This window comes from Nilaparvata lugens, chromosome 1 (genome assembly GCF_014356525.2).
Source record: "Nilaparvata lugens isolate BPH chromosome 1, ASM1435652v1, whole genome shotgun sequence".
NCBI classification, from domain to species: domain Eukaryota; kingdom Metazoa; phylum Arthropoda; class Insecta; order Hemiptera; family Delphacidae; genus Nilaparvata; species Nilaparvata lugens.
Genome location: NC_052504.1, coordinates 3,006,998 through 3,020,160, shown reverse-complemented (window position 1 = coordinate 3,020,160; position 13,163 = coordinate 3,006,998). Strand labels below are relative to the sequence as shown.

Sequence of the window (13,163 nt, the reverse complement as noted above, 5' to 3'; positions counted from 1 at the left end):
ATTGTCAATCTCTGATAAACTCTGTTGAGTTGAAGTTTATCAGAGATTGACAATGGTGTAATAACCGAAACCGGTCTTTCTTAGTATCAATTAATCTGTGGTTTTTGACAATTTCTTAGTCTTTTTCATCCAATATGAATAATTACCACAATATCAACTTCTCAACTACAAAAAAAAATGCTTTTAATTCGTCACAATAATTTATTTATAGAAGAATTTTGAAGGATTAAATTGTTGATTACTAATTGAATCAGGAAAATTTGTTGAGAAGATTGATTAAGAAAAAAATCTAATCAAGTCAGACCTATTGAGTAAAATGATTTGAATTTATCCCAACCATTTGTTGAAGAATCAAGGTACAAGTGTTGGTGTACCAGATATTTGTAACAACTGATACTAGTATCTCAATTTTTTTAAGAATGAATCAGTGAAAAATTCAAGTATTTCTAGTCTATATGGATTTCTACCAAACTTATTACTATGAGATATATTAATATTACTACAAACCATTCAAGGTAAATTGTTGTTTTATTTAACTGGCCTTATTTCAAATTTTGGTGTACTATATACCGGTAACATCGGAAACTAGTATCTTTTTTTTAGAATGAATCAGTGAAAAATTCAAGTATTTCTAGTCTATATGGATTTCAATTATAATCTCACTATGAGATCTATTAATATTACTACAAACCATTCAAGGTAAATTGTGTGATAAATTGTTGTTTTATTTAACTGGCCTTATTTCAAATTTTGGTGTACTATATACCGGTAACATCTGAAACTAGTACCTTGATTTTTTTAGAATGAATCAGTGAAAAATTCAAGTATTTCTAGTCTATATGGATTTCTACCATAATATCACTATGAGATCTATTAATATTACTACAAACCATTCAAGGTAAATTGTGTAATAAATTGTTCTATTTAACTGGCCTCATATTTATGTTTCAAATAGATTTTGTGCCGGTCGCACAAAAGCCTGTTAAATTTTAATCATGCCACGAGAACCAATCAGAGAAGCATTCTTCTCAAGAAAGCCTTCTCTGATTGGTGCTTGTGACATTTTAATCACGATTAGAATTCAACAGGATTTTGTGCAACCGGGCCTCTGTGTGAAAACTAGCTTGTAAAGAAGAGAAAGAATTATTTGTCATGAGAACTTTTCTTTTAAGCAATAAAAAATATTCTTTCAAAAATGATTGGGTTTATAATATTATTATGCAGTTAGTTTTCCTATTATCCATTTATTCACAATCGTCACCATGGTACATCACATTTTGAGTATCACTCAAATGACAGGTGATATGTCAGAATAATGATAATTCCTATAACCAAGGTCTATAAATAGAGGTTTTTATAGACCTTGCTAATAATAAAAATCTGGTGTGGCGCACTCACACAACTTTCCTTGCCGTTATGAAAATTGATCACCTGACGCTAGTGTTCCCGCGCATCTCAAGTCTACTATTCGAAGATTTGAGCCAGCTGGTGACAGGGCAATAACGCTGGAGACACACATGAGGTCTGCTATCTCTTCATAGTGAATGATTTAATAGAATCAACAATAATTTGCAATTGAATAATCACATTTTCTCGATTTTAAAGCTTATTTTCAATTTTAGGTGAAAATGTTACTGAACATTGATTGTAGAGATTTTCATGCTCAATCTACTCCACTTGATTTTTTTCGTTTCAATTGTATCTGAAGCCTGATAATTGGGAATCTATCTGCATTGATGGGGCGAAGCTCCTGAAATTTTTACAGATATGGGACTTGTGGCAGTTGATAGAGCTTATCGATGACTATTTTAGGTATAAATTTGATCAAAATCGTTGGAGCCGTTTCGAGCAAATTGCAAAAAACCCTGCTTTTGACAACATTTTCGCCATTTTAGCCGCCATTTTGAATTGCATCAGATCGAAATTGTTCGTGTCGGATACTTATATCGTAAGGACCTTAAGTTCCAAATTTCAAGTCATTCCGTTAATTGGGAGATGAGATATCGTGTACACAGACGCACATACACTCATACACACACACACATACAGACCAATACCCAAAAACCACTTTTTCGGACTCAGGGGACCTTGAAACGTATAGAAATTGGGGTACCTTAATTTTTCTCGGAAAGCAATACTTTCCTTACCTATGGTAATAGGGCAAGGAAAGTAATAATATCGAGTGACCTGGCTGGCTCAGGTCTGGTGTCAGAGTTTTCAGGTCGCAACTGATCAATTTCAGGGCCTCTGACATGACCCAACCACTGCTTAACTAGTTATAAATTAAAACATTGAAGATTAGACACATCAGCCATGAAGTCACATAAGCCATGAAATCTTCAAATTATCAAATTAATTATTACTGGATGTTCGAATTCTGTAAATATAAAAAGGTGAATTTCTGAACAAAGTATTCACAGAGTAAGGCCTCAACTATACGAGCGTAATAGACGCGCGGATTATTTTCAGTTAGTTTACAGGATACATGGTCACTTATAAGGAAATTATAAGAGACGCGCCCCTTATGAAGCAATGCTTTGTAAAAACGCGCGAAGTAAATTCTGCGCGTCCATTACGTTTGTATAAATGAGGCAAGGACACTCTTGTAGTGTTAAGGCGTTCCAAATCAATCAGCCAATCAGAGAGCTTCCTGCCCTGACGACTCTGAGAACGCCTAGTATGGTGTCGCCCTTTCAGAGCAACTCACATAGTGTTCACAGAGCAACTCAAAATCAAGCCACACTGCTTGTTTCAGAACTCTGGAATAATGCTAAAGTGAGTCCCACGTTATAATGGCAGTGGAGAAAGATAGAAGAACAACGTTGCCGATCCTCTGTCTTGTCAATGCCTTCTATAGACGGTAGCTGATACAGGTTTATTGATGTAATATTAACTGTTCATTCTCGTTTAAAATAATCAATTATACTTTTATCAAGCAAGAAATAATATTTTTCAATGATTTCATAATGAATTTTCATAATCAAGATTAAATATTTTGTTAATTAATTATCAATTCTACATTGTAAAAAAACGATCAGGCAACAGAGCAAAGCGAGAAAGAGATAGCGCTTTTCGCTTTGTTGAATGATAGACAAGGATAGCAATACCATTGCTAATCAAACACTGCCATTATAAAGTGGACTTCACTTTAGCATTATTCCAGAGTTCTGAATCAAGCAGTGCGGCTTGAATGTGAGTTCCTCTGTAAGGGTGAGACCATACTAGGCGTTCTCAGAGTCGTCAAGGCAGGAAGCTCACTGATTGGCTGATTGATTTGGAATGCCTTAACACTACAAGAGTGTCCTTGCCTCATTTATACGAGCGTAATGGACGCGCAGAATTTATTTCGCGCGTTTTTACAAAGCATTGCTTCTTCATATGGGGCGCGTCTCTTATAATTTCCTTATAAATGACCATGTATCCTGTAAACTAACTGAAAATAATCCGCGCGTCTATTACGTTCGTATAGTTGAGGCCTTACTCTGCGAATACTTTGTTCAGGAATTCACCTCTTTAGATTTACATAATCGAATATCCAGTAATAATTAATTTGTTAATTTGAAGATTTCATGGCTTATGTGACTTCATGGCTGATGTGTCTAATCTTCAATGTTTTAGTATACATAAAATATTTAGTTATAGACATAAAATGGATTTAATCCAGTTTAAACAGAGATTCCGTTTAGACTGGCACTGTACTCTTCAAGTGGTGGACTAATAAGAATATCCCCAGTTGTTCGGTGCCGGAGCGGGGGGAGGTAGAAGGAAGCTAATTTGATCCTTAGAAAGGAATATCCTTATAAATCCTTCCATAACCTTATAAATCCGTCCATATCCTTATATATCCATATCCTTTGAAAGGTATCCTTAATAAGAAAATTACGGATGCTGACTGGTTAACTCAAATATATAGGTGCTATAGGATATAGGTCGTTTATGTTCAGCTATATTTTGTAATCTGCAAGTTCGCATGTTATCTTTTGTATCCAGCTATTTGAGTCAACCAGAATAAGCATATAATTTTATAATACTAGCCGTCAGGCTCGCCGTATCCGTCAAGCCAGGGGGCTCCGCCCCCTGGACCCCCGACTGGATTGTCCGAGAATGAGGTCAGCAGGCTCGCTTCGCTCGCCTGCATTTTCCATTTGAGCATTTTTATGATATGTTAGAACGATCCAATCGGGGGTCCAGACTAAAAGTCTGGCTAAACGGATATGGCGAGCGAAGCGAGGAATAGCTCTGATTGAAGCAGCAGTGCCCAATTAATTTTTCCGCGATAAATGCATTTCAATCTCCAACTTGGTGTCAACCTAACAAAGTCAACTCAACTTAATGCCAACCTGACAAAATTATTAATTTAGTTACCAGTTAACAACTGTTTCGAAGAGGTACTCTCTCTAGATTATAGTTCTATATCAACATATGGTATGGACATTTTTCAATTATAATTAAGAGAATAAGAAGAATATCATGCTAAAAGACGAACTTCAAACCCTTAAAAACCACCCTTAGAGTTAAAATATTGCCAAAAGATTTCTTAGTGCGCCTCTAAAGGGCCAACTGAACATACCTACCAAATTTGAACGTTTTTGGTCCGGTAGAGTTTTAGTTCTGCGAGTGAGTCAGTCAGTCAGTCATTGAGTGAGTGCCATTTCGCTTTTATATATATAGATGTCAGACTCCACAGTTAATCCCCGCACTCAAAACTAGGGATCACCTTATAAGACCACATCTGTCAATCAATTAACAATGATCCTCTAATGACCAACCCTCAATTTGCGAATTTTTAATTTTCTGTCCTGCTCTATGTAATCAGTAAAAGACGAAATATTGGGATTAATGAAAATGAAACAGGAAAGTAACAAATGTATAATATTTATTTTTTTATTTCATTGACAATCACAAATCATAATATTGTAATATATAATATGATTGGGAGAAGACAACAGGCACAGCCCAAAACTGTCTTCTCCCAAATTTTTACAAAATGAAAGATTCAAAATAATGAGGTTAAGATTTCACTTTTCACTCCAAAAAGTCCAATTTCCAATAATAATTTTTTTTATTCAAGTATATTCAATTATTTCAATTGAAAGCTACATCAGTTGATACTTATTTTTTTTAATTATTGATGTAATTCGACTAGAAGCCTTGCAGCATTAATTTTCTATTCAAAATTTCTTTATTTCATTTGTCATTTGGAGGCCTTCAAACAACAAGACTCCTGTATCTTCTTATTTCTATAAGGAGCTTATCATTATAGCCTACTGTTACTTAACAGGCAATTCTCGAGTGAATGATTATCCAATGATTTCTCCAACATTACAAGACTCCCGTATCTTCTTTTTTCCATGGTGATTGGGGAGCTTATAATAATATAGCCTTCTGGAACTTGATAAGCCGTCTCGAGTTCTTCAACATTTTCCAATTTTTTCCTTATTCTCGAAGAAGACAAGGTTCCTGCATATTCTTATCTCTATGAAAAGCTTTTCATTTAGTTAAACTACTTGTAAAATTCATTGTGCTAGACATCCTATGTCCAATGTTAAATCTCAGGTCCCATCCTAGGGCAAGATGTATCTTTATTAGAATTTTTTACTTTTGGCATGAAATCTTAAAAAATAGCAAAATTAGTGGCATCCCGACACATATTCATATATAGCGGGGGCCACATTTTCTTAGATCAGCAAATAATCAACCAATTGTATTAATACTTTGTAAATAATTGTAGCTTATATGCTTTTTGTAATCATGTCTATAATTTGAATAAACTCCTCTGGTCGTGTTGTACCCTCGATCAGAGACATTATTATTATTATTCATTAGTTATCTTAAGGGCTCGCCACACCTTAGCGGTAACTGTGAACTGGTTTTTTATGCAGATGATGCAAATTTGAAAATATCTGCAAAATTTCAAGTAGAAATTGAAAAGCAATCATTAATAAACCTTGATAAAACACTTGAAAGAAAATAATCTAACAATAAACTCAAATAAAACAAACTTTTCAACTTTTACAACACAGCAAGGGAAACCGTTTAAGCCTGTAATTGAAATTAATTGACCGAGTGAAGAGAGGTCTAAGATTCAAGTCGACGGTTTGGCATTTCTCTTAATGTTCAAATGTTTATAAGTTGCGCATTTACGGTGAAACGCGGTAATAGATTTTCATGAAATTTGACAGGTATGTTTCTTTTTAAATTGCGCGTCGACGTATATACTAGGTTTTTGGAAATTTTGCATTTCAAGGATAATATAAAAGAAAAAAGGAGCCTCCTTCATACGCCAATATTAGAGTAAAAATCAGACTATAGAATTATTCATCATAAATCAGCTGACAAGTAATTACACAGATGTGTGGAGAAGCCAGTCTATTGCTGTATTTCCATAAGGTCTATAGTTCCAATCAGGTACTTGTGGATGAGAATACTGCGTGAGGTCTACTGTTCACAGAGCTAAATACACGTAGTATTCTCATCCACAAGTACCTGATTGGAACTATAGACCTTATGGAAATACAGTAATAGAGGTCGCTTCTCCACACATCTGTGTAAACACTTGTCAGCTGATTTATGATGAATAATTCTATAGTCTGATTTTTACTCTAATATTGGAGTGTGAAGGAGGCTCCTTTTTCCTTTTATATTATCCTTGAAATGCAAAATTTCCAAAAACCTTGTATATACGTCGACGCGCAATTTAAAAAGGAACATACCTGTCAAATTTCACGAAAATCTATTACCGCGTTTCGCCGAAAATGCGCAACATATAAACATTTAAACATTAAGAGAAATGCCAAACCGTCGACTTGAATCTTAGACCTCACTTCGCTCGGTCAACTAATCCACGTGAGACTCCTACATTTTCTTATTTCTATAAGAAGCTTACCATTTAGGTGGCCTTGTCTACTTTTTCTGAAAATACTGTTTTTCACAATAACGTTGTAAGTGAGTAACATAAACGTAAATTCCTTGTCAAGAAACACTGTTTCTATGGGGATCTGGCATCTCCACAACATTCCCTGGGGTTTGCCAGACCCCATTTTACCAGTTAAGGGGTCAAGTTAGATGTCCTTAACATCCATGGAGTTTATTTTTAATGTATTGTGGAATTTTATTTTTATTTTCAATTTTTTTTAATGTGACAATAATTTTGACTCCAAGTATTCAAGTAAGGCTCCTGCATTTTCTTATTTCTATGAGAAGCTTATCAATATCAGCTGGCTAATAGTAAAGTTGTGTTTCTTTTCTGGCTCAAAATTTTGCAAAATAACTCAAAAATTTCTAATTTATAGAGATTTGAGTGAAATATTTTTGTTTTCAATCAGTTTTCAAATACCGGTATCAAAATTCAAAATTTTTAGTTTAGTCATTAGTTTTAAAGTGGAAATTGGACTTTTTGAAGTGAAAGTGAAATCTTAACCTTATTCTTTTTTAAAACTTTTATTTGTAAAAATTTGAGAGAAGACAGTTTTGGGCTATGCCTGTTGTCTTCTCCCAATCATATTATAATTATGATCTGTAATTGCCAATGAAATAAATAAATAAAAATATTTAGGTAACTTACTTGCCAAAATCCTAGCACTAGACATCCTATTATCACGTTGTAAGAAAGAAATATAAACATAATTTCGTTATGTACTTTGTTATCTCATATCTTTATAACGATAATAAGACACTAGTTGCTATAGGTTTAGAAAGGAAAAACCATAAAATGTGTTTGATACATGGCTATTAACGGACCACTCTGTACATCCAAGATAAATATACATTTACATACTAAATCTAGTTGCTAGATGTAGTCTGTGAACACCTCATGACCTGTCCAAATATGAAAATAGATTGCAGGAAAGAGGATATTATTTTAGGAAATGACAAAGCAGTTTCTGCGGCTAAATTTTGGAATAGTATTTGACTATGTGTGCCCCAGACACGAAAGAAGAAGTCTGTATCCTCCATTATGGATGCTTAGAAAATGAAATTCATGATGCATTTTCATAAACTAATTACTTGTAAGCCTATTTGATATTAAGTGATTCGTTGACGTTAAGCTCTTTTTAAAAATAATTGAGGTAATCAATTTGAAGTTGGTTTATTCATTTAGATTCTGGAAGAAAAACTTGTACATAGGTACATTGGATACACAACTCTTCACATATCACAAGAAGACAGTACAGTATCGGTAATCAAATGAAACTTAAATGTTTTACCCCTTATCAATATTCATATTTATTTCTCACTATAATCACAATATCAAATAATTGATTGGGAGAGAATCAACAGGATAAACCCAAAACTGTTTTTCTCCCTAATTTTAATAAAAATGTATTCCTTACTATTTTGTCAATACTTGTTCTTCAAACCAACAGCACCAAAATTTAATATAAACTCACCTCAATGCAACGTTGAGTTGGCCTAATAGATAATCTGTTTCAAAATTATGAGATAGAAAACAATTTAAATTAGAACAATAATTGTATTTAAAATAATTTATTATGATTGTTTTACATCCAATCAACGATCAAAACTCATAAATTTCAAGACTAATGTCTGCAGGTTATCAGTTTTAGAAAATCGATTAAAAAATCCTTTTCAAATTGGTTGAAAAATATTTAATCAAGTCACATGAGCCTGATTGGTAGGCCTAGGCCTAGGCCTAATATTTTCCATTATTAATGATTATTAATAAAATTATTACCAATCAGGCTTATGTGACTTGATTAATCATATTGTATTCACCAATCTATTTCTCAATCAATTTATAAAATTGATAACCTGTAGACATAAGTGCCGGTTAAATTCTAACCGTGATTTAACGGGGAAACAATCAGAGAAGGCCTTTTAGAAGACGGTTTCCCTGATTGGTTCTAGTGAAATTAATAACGGTTAAAATTAACTAGCTTTTGTGCAACCGGCACTAATGTTTGCAAATTATCAATTTTATGAATTGATTGAGAAATCCATTTTAAATATGATTAATCAAGTCACATGAGCCCGACTGGTAATAATTTTAGGTTCTACTTCGAGACTCTACTTGAGAATAAAAGTTTGGCAGTAAATTTTGTTCACAACCTGAGTTAAATCAGTTATAACTTACTATCAGTAACCAGTGTTTTTTGTCAATTGGAGGTTGTATTTGTCAGGTAAGAGAGCACTTAGCATGATGTGGGTTATAGCAGCTGTCATGCCCCAAATTCGACAAGTCCGATTCAAGTACACTGGCATCACATAGGTCCCCATATTTTTGAACCGAAAACGAGTATACCTACAATTAGCACTGTCACAAAAATGCGAGAGTGATAACGTAAACATTAGCTCAACTTCGCTAGGATTTGGTTTGATGTCGAGCTTGTTAACATCACCAATAAATCCCAAACTGGTAGAACACTAAATTCGGTTCCGATTATCGGTTTCCCACAGCCCCAAACGTCCACTAAATTCGGAGGAATATTGAGTTCTTCTTCAGCCTCTCGAAGTGCGGTAGCTATCAGGTGATTATCACATTTATCTTGGACGCCACCGGGAAAGGATACCTGTCCACGATGTTTACGTAAATTACTTTTTCTCAAAGTGTACAGCAGAGACAGTTGGGAGTCTACAATACAAAGAGGAACCAGAACAGCAGCTTTAATTTTTGGCTGTTTTGAGGTGACGTTGGGAACTGATAGTTTCTGAAGTCTTTCGACACACTGCTGCTTGTTGAAGTCACTTAACAGTTCATCAACGTTAATTGTATGTGTGCATTTGTGTCGAACAATTTGACTGGAATGAATATTGCACAGTTTATCTTTTCTAAAGTGATTGAGTTGACTGCTTATGGCTATTTTCTTGGACATAACCTCCAAACACGGCTTTCTCACCGTCCAAGCCATGTTGTATTAACACTTCTGACTAGATTATAAATTTAAAACACGCATTATCGATCACGTCACGTTTTAAAATGAATTTCATGAAATAAATCTAAAGAAATACTTAGCACAATAACTTACGAAATGTCAAAAACATCTTGTAGACCCATACATTACTGATGTTGCAATGTAATATTTTGAGCAGATTTAGAAATTCTGACAGCGTGTCATCACTTTCACATTTTAAACTTTGGAGTTTGGAGAAGTGTTGATATTAGATTCTTATCCAGTCTTGTGTTATCATAACCAAAACCAATTTGGAAAGTTGACTAAATTACGAAGGTCAAGAAAATCATTTAAAGAATAGTCGACTATCGAAATCGATTTTCAATCAGCTGGCAAATCCAAAGTGGAACGGCGACACTGAATCTTTGCAATTTTTTCGTCTCAGATTGTCGTTACATACTGGATAACACCGGTGGGACCGCGGAATTGGAAATATCTGGAACTCAAAATATCCATGTTAAATTAATGTCCTATGTTTAAAAACTGTTGCTGGGTGGAATCACTACCTCCATGAACAAAAGCCGTAGTGCATTCTTGTGACGTCAGTAAAGGTAGGGATCCTACACCAATAAAAACACTAGCTGATATAGATTAACGAATTTTTATTGGTGTAGCCCTACCTGTGCTGACGTCACACGAATGCACTACGGCTTTGTTTACGGAAGTAGTGGTGGAACTCGGCATATTTGTCAGCCAGCGGAATTGGAAATATCCGGAGCTCGAAATATGTGGCTAGGCGGAATTGGGAATATCTGGAACCTAAATTATTTGTTTGTCACGATGAGCTCTTTTTCATATCAGGATAGTTTATGCTACGTCATCGTTCAACGAATACTAATTTATCGAGATGTATTGATTTGTTCAATTTCATTATTACAATCAACATTCAATATTACCGCGTGGCAAAATTAAATTTCTGTATGTATTAAGCTTTATAATATAGCTCTGCTAGATGTAGCTCTGCTATAAGTAGATTTAACACTCATTTTATGTAGCAGAGCTACATGTAGCTCCAGTGGCGTAACTAGGAGATGGCGAAGTGGCGTACTTCAAGATTTTTATATTGTTTTTATTAATTTATTAAAAGTAGCTCCTGTGAGTAAATTTCTTTTATGAACATTAATTGTAGAGAATTTCATGCTCAATCTTTTCCACGTGAAATTTTTTGTTTGAATTGTATCTGAAGCCTGATAATTGGGAACCTAAAATCAAACTTTGCATAGATGGGGAGGAGCTCCTGAAATTTTTACAAATATGTGTCTTGAGGCAGTTGATAGATCTTATCAATGACTATTTTAGGTATAAATTTGATCAAAATCGTTGGAGCCGTTTTCGAGAAAATCGCAAAACCCCTGATTTTGACAACATTTTTGCCATTTTAGCCACCATCTTGAATTGCATTTGATCGAAATCTGCTTCAAACATTAAAGGAACTTGTTTTTCGGGACCAAGTTTCGCGTATTTCGTCACATATCTTAAAAATTACTGTAGCTAACGGTCTCGAAACGTTTTTATTCAATTTTCCAGTTCATCTTACATAAAGTACGCTAAATTTTACATCTTAATTTACAGCCAACAAATACCCGTAGGGCTTCGTTTCAGCAGGGGAACGAAATCTTCCACTCTGTATAACTTGGTAACCAAACATTTTCGAACCTATGTTGATTAGAACGTTTTTCCTTCTTTTGATGTGAGGAATCACGCCCTGACTTTTGGCCACCTTTTTTCAGAACACCCTGTATTTTGGGCAGTAAAACTACTCTATATTGGAATGTATAAATACATATTGGACAGGAACATGTAAGCTTTTTTGTTGGGAGATATAAGTGTCCACATTTATAATATTGTACTAGCCGGCATGCTCGCTTCGCTCGCCTTATCCGTATAGTTCTTGACGAGAGGAACAATAAGATGTCATCACATTGGCGAAATTCACTCCTATTCTTGAGTTATAAGCATTTGAAGATGAGTGATGTTTCTGATCTGAGAGTGGAGGAAAGATTTTATGTTTGAGTGAATAACTCACCCTGTATTGTAGCGAAACGTCTCATATTATAGCACAACACTTGTTAGGTCAACCTCAATCCATAGCCCGAATATCAACCAAATCTGGATGATTTATTAATCAGATTGTCTTTTAACAATGTAGAATTGATAATTAATATCAAAATATTTCATCTCAATTATGAAAATTCACTATGAAATTATTGAAAAATATAATTTCTTGCTTGATAAAATATAATTGAATTTTTTAAACGAGAATGAACAGTTTATATTACATCAATAAACCTGTATCAGCTACCGTCTATAGAAGGCATTGACAAGACAGAGGATCGGCAACGTTGTTCTCCTTTCTTTCTCCACTGCCATTATAACGTGGACCTCACTATATGACAAGGACCAAGTCAGGTCCATTTTCAGACATATTCAATACAGATCTCGGGTCATGCATAAGGAGAGAAATGAAATATGAAGTGAGTAGATTTGTTTTATTTATGTTACAGATGAAACTAATGTGATAAAACATTCTATACAAAACATCGGATCATTGGTGGATTGAAAGACGTTGAAGTCAATCTATATATATAAAAGCGAAATGGCACTCACTCACTCACTCACTCGCATAACTAAAAATCTACCGGACCAAAAACGTTCAAATTTGGTAGGTATGTTCAGTTGGCCCTTTAGAGGCGCACTAAGAAATCTTTTGGCAATATTTTAACCCTAAGGGTTGTTTTTAAGGGTTTAATGTTCGTCTTTTAGCATGTATATTCTTCTTCTCCCAATCTCTTAATTATAATATTGAAATGTCCACATCATATGTTACTATAGAACTATAATCTAGATAGAGTACCTCTTCGAAACAGTTGTTAACTGACAACTAAATTAATAATTTTGTCAGGTTGGCATTAAGTTGAGTTGACTTTGTTAGGTTGGCACCAAGTTGAAGATTGAAATGCATTTATCGCGGAAAAATTGATTGGGCACTACTACTTCAATCAGAGCTATTCCTGGGAATATTATATTACTAGCTGTCAGGCTCGCTTCGCTCACCATATCCGTTTAGCCAGACCTTTTAGTCTAGACCCCCGACTGGATTGTCCTAACATATGATAAAAATGCAGGCGAGTGAAGCGAGCCTGCTGATCTCATTCTTGGACTATCCAGTCGGGGGTCCAGGGGGCGGAGCCCCCTGGCTAGACGGATATGGCGAGCGAAGCGAGCCTTACGGCTAGTACCACTATATTTATT

General features: G+C 34.6%; 1 long non-coding RNA gene across 1 annotated transcript; it reads left to right on the top strand.

Annotated features, from left to right (window-relative positions):
* The first annotated feature begins 89 nt into the window (after positions 1-89).
* LOC120351181 lies at positions 90-1,199 on the top strand. Its single transcript, XR_005571219.1, has 2 exons — positions 90-515; positions 700-1,199. It is a non-coding gene; the product is annotated as an uncharacterized LOC120351181 (long non-coding RNA).
* The last annotated feature ends 11,964 nt before the right edge of the window (positions 1,200-13,163 follow it).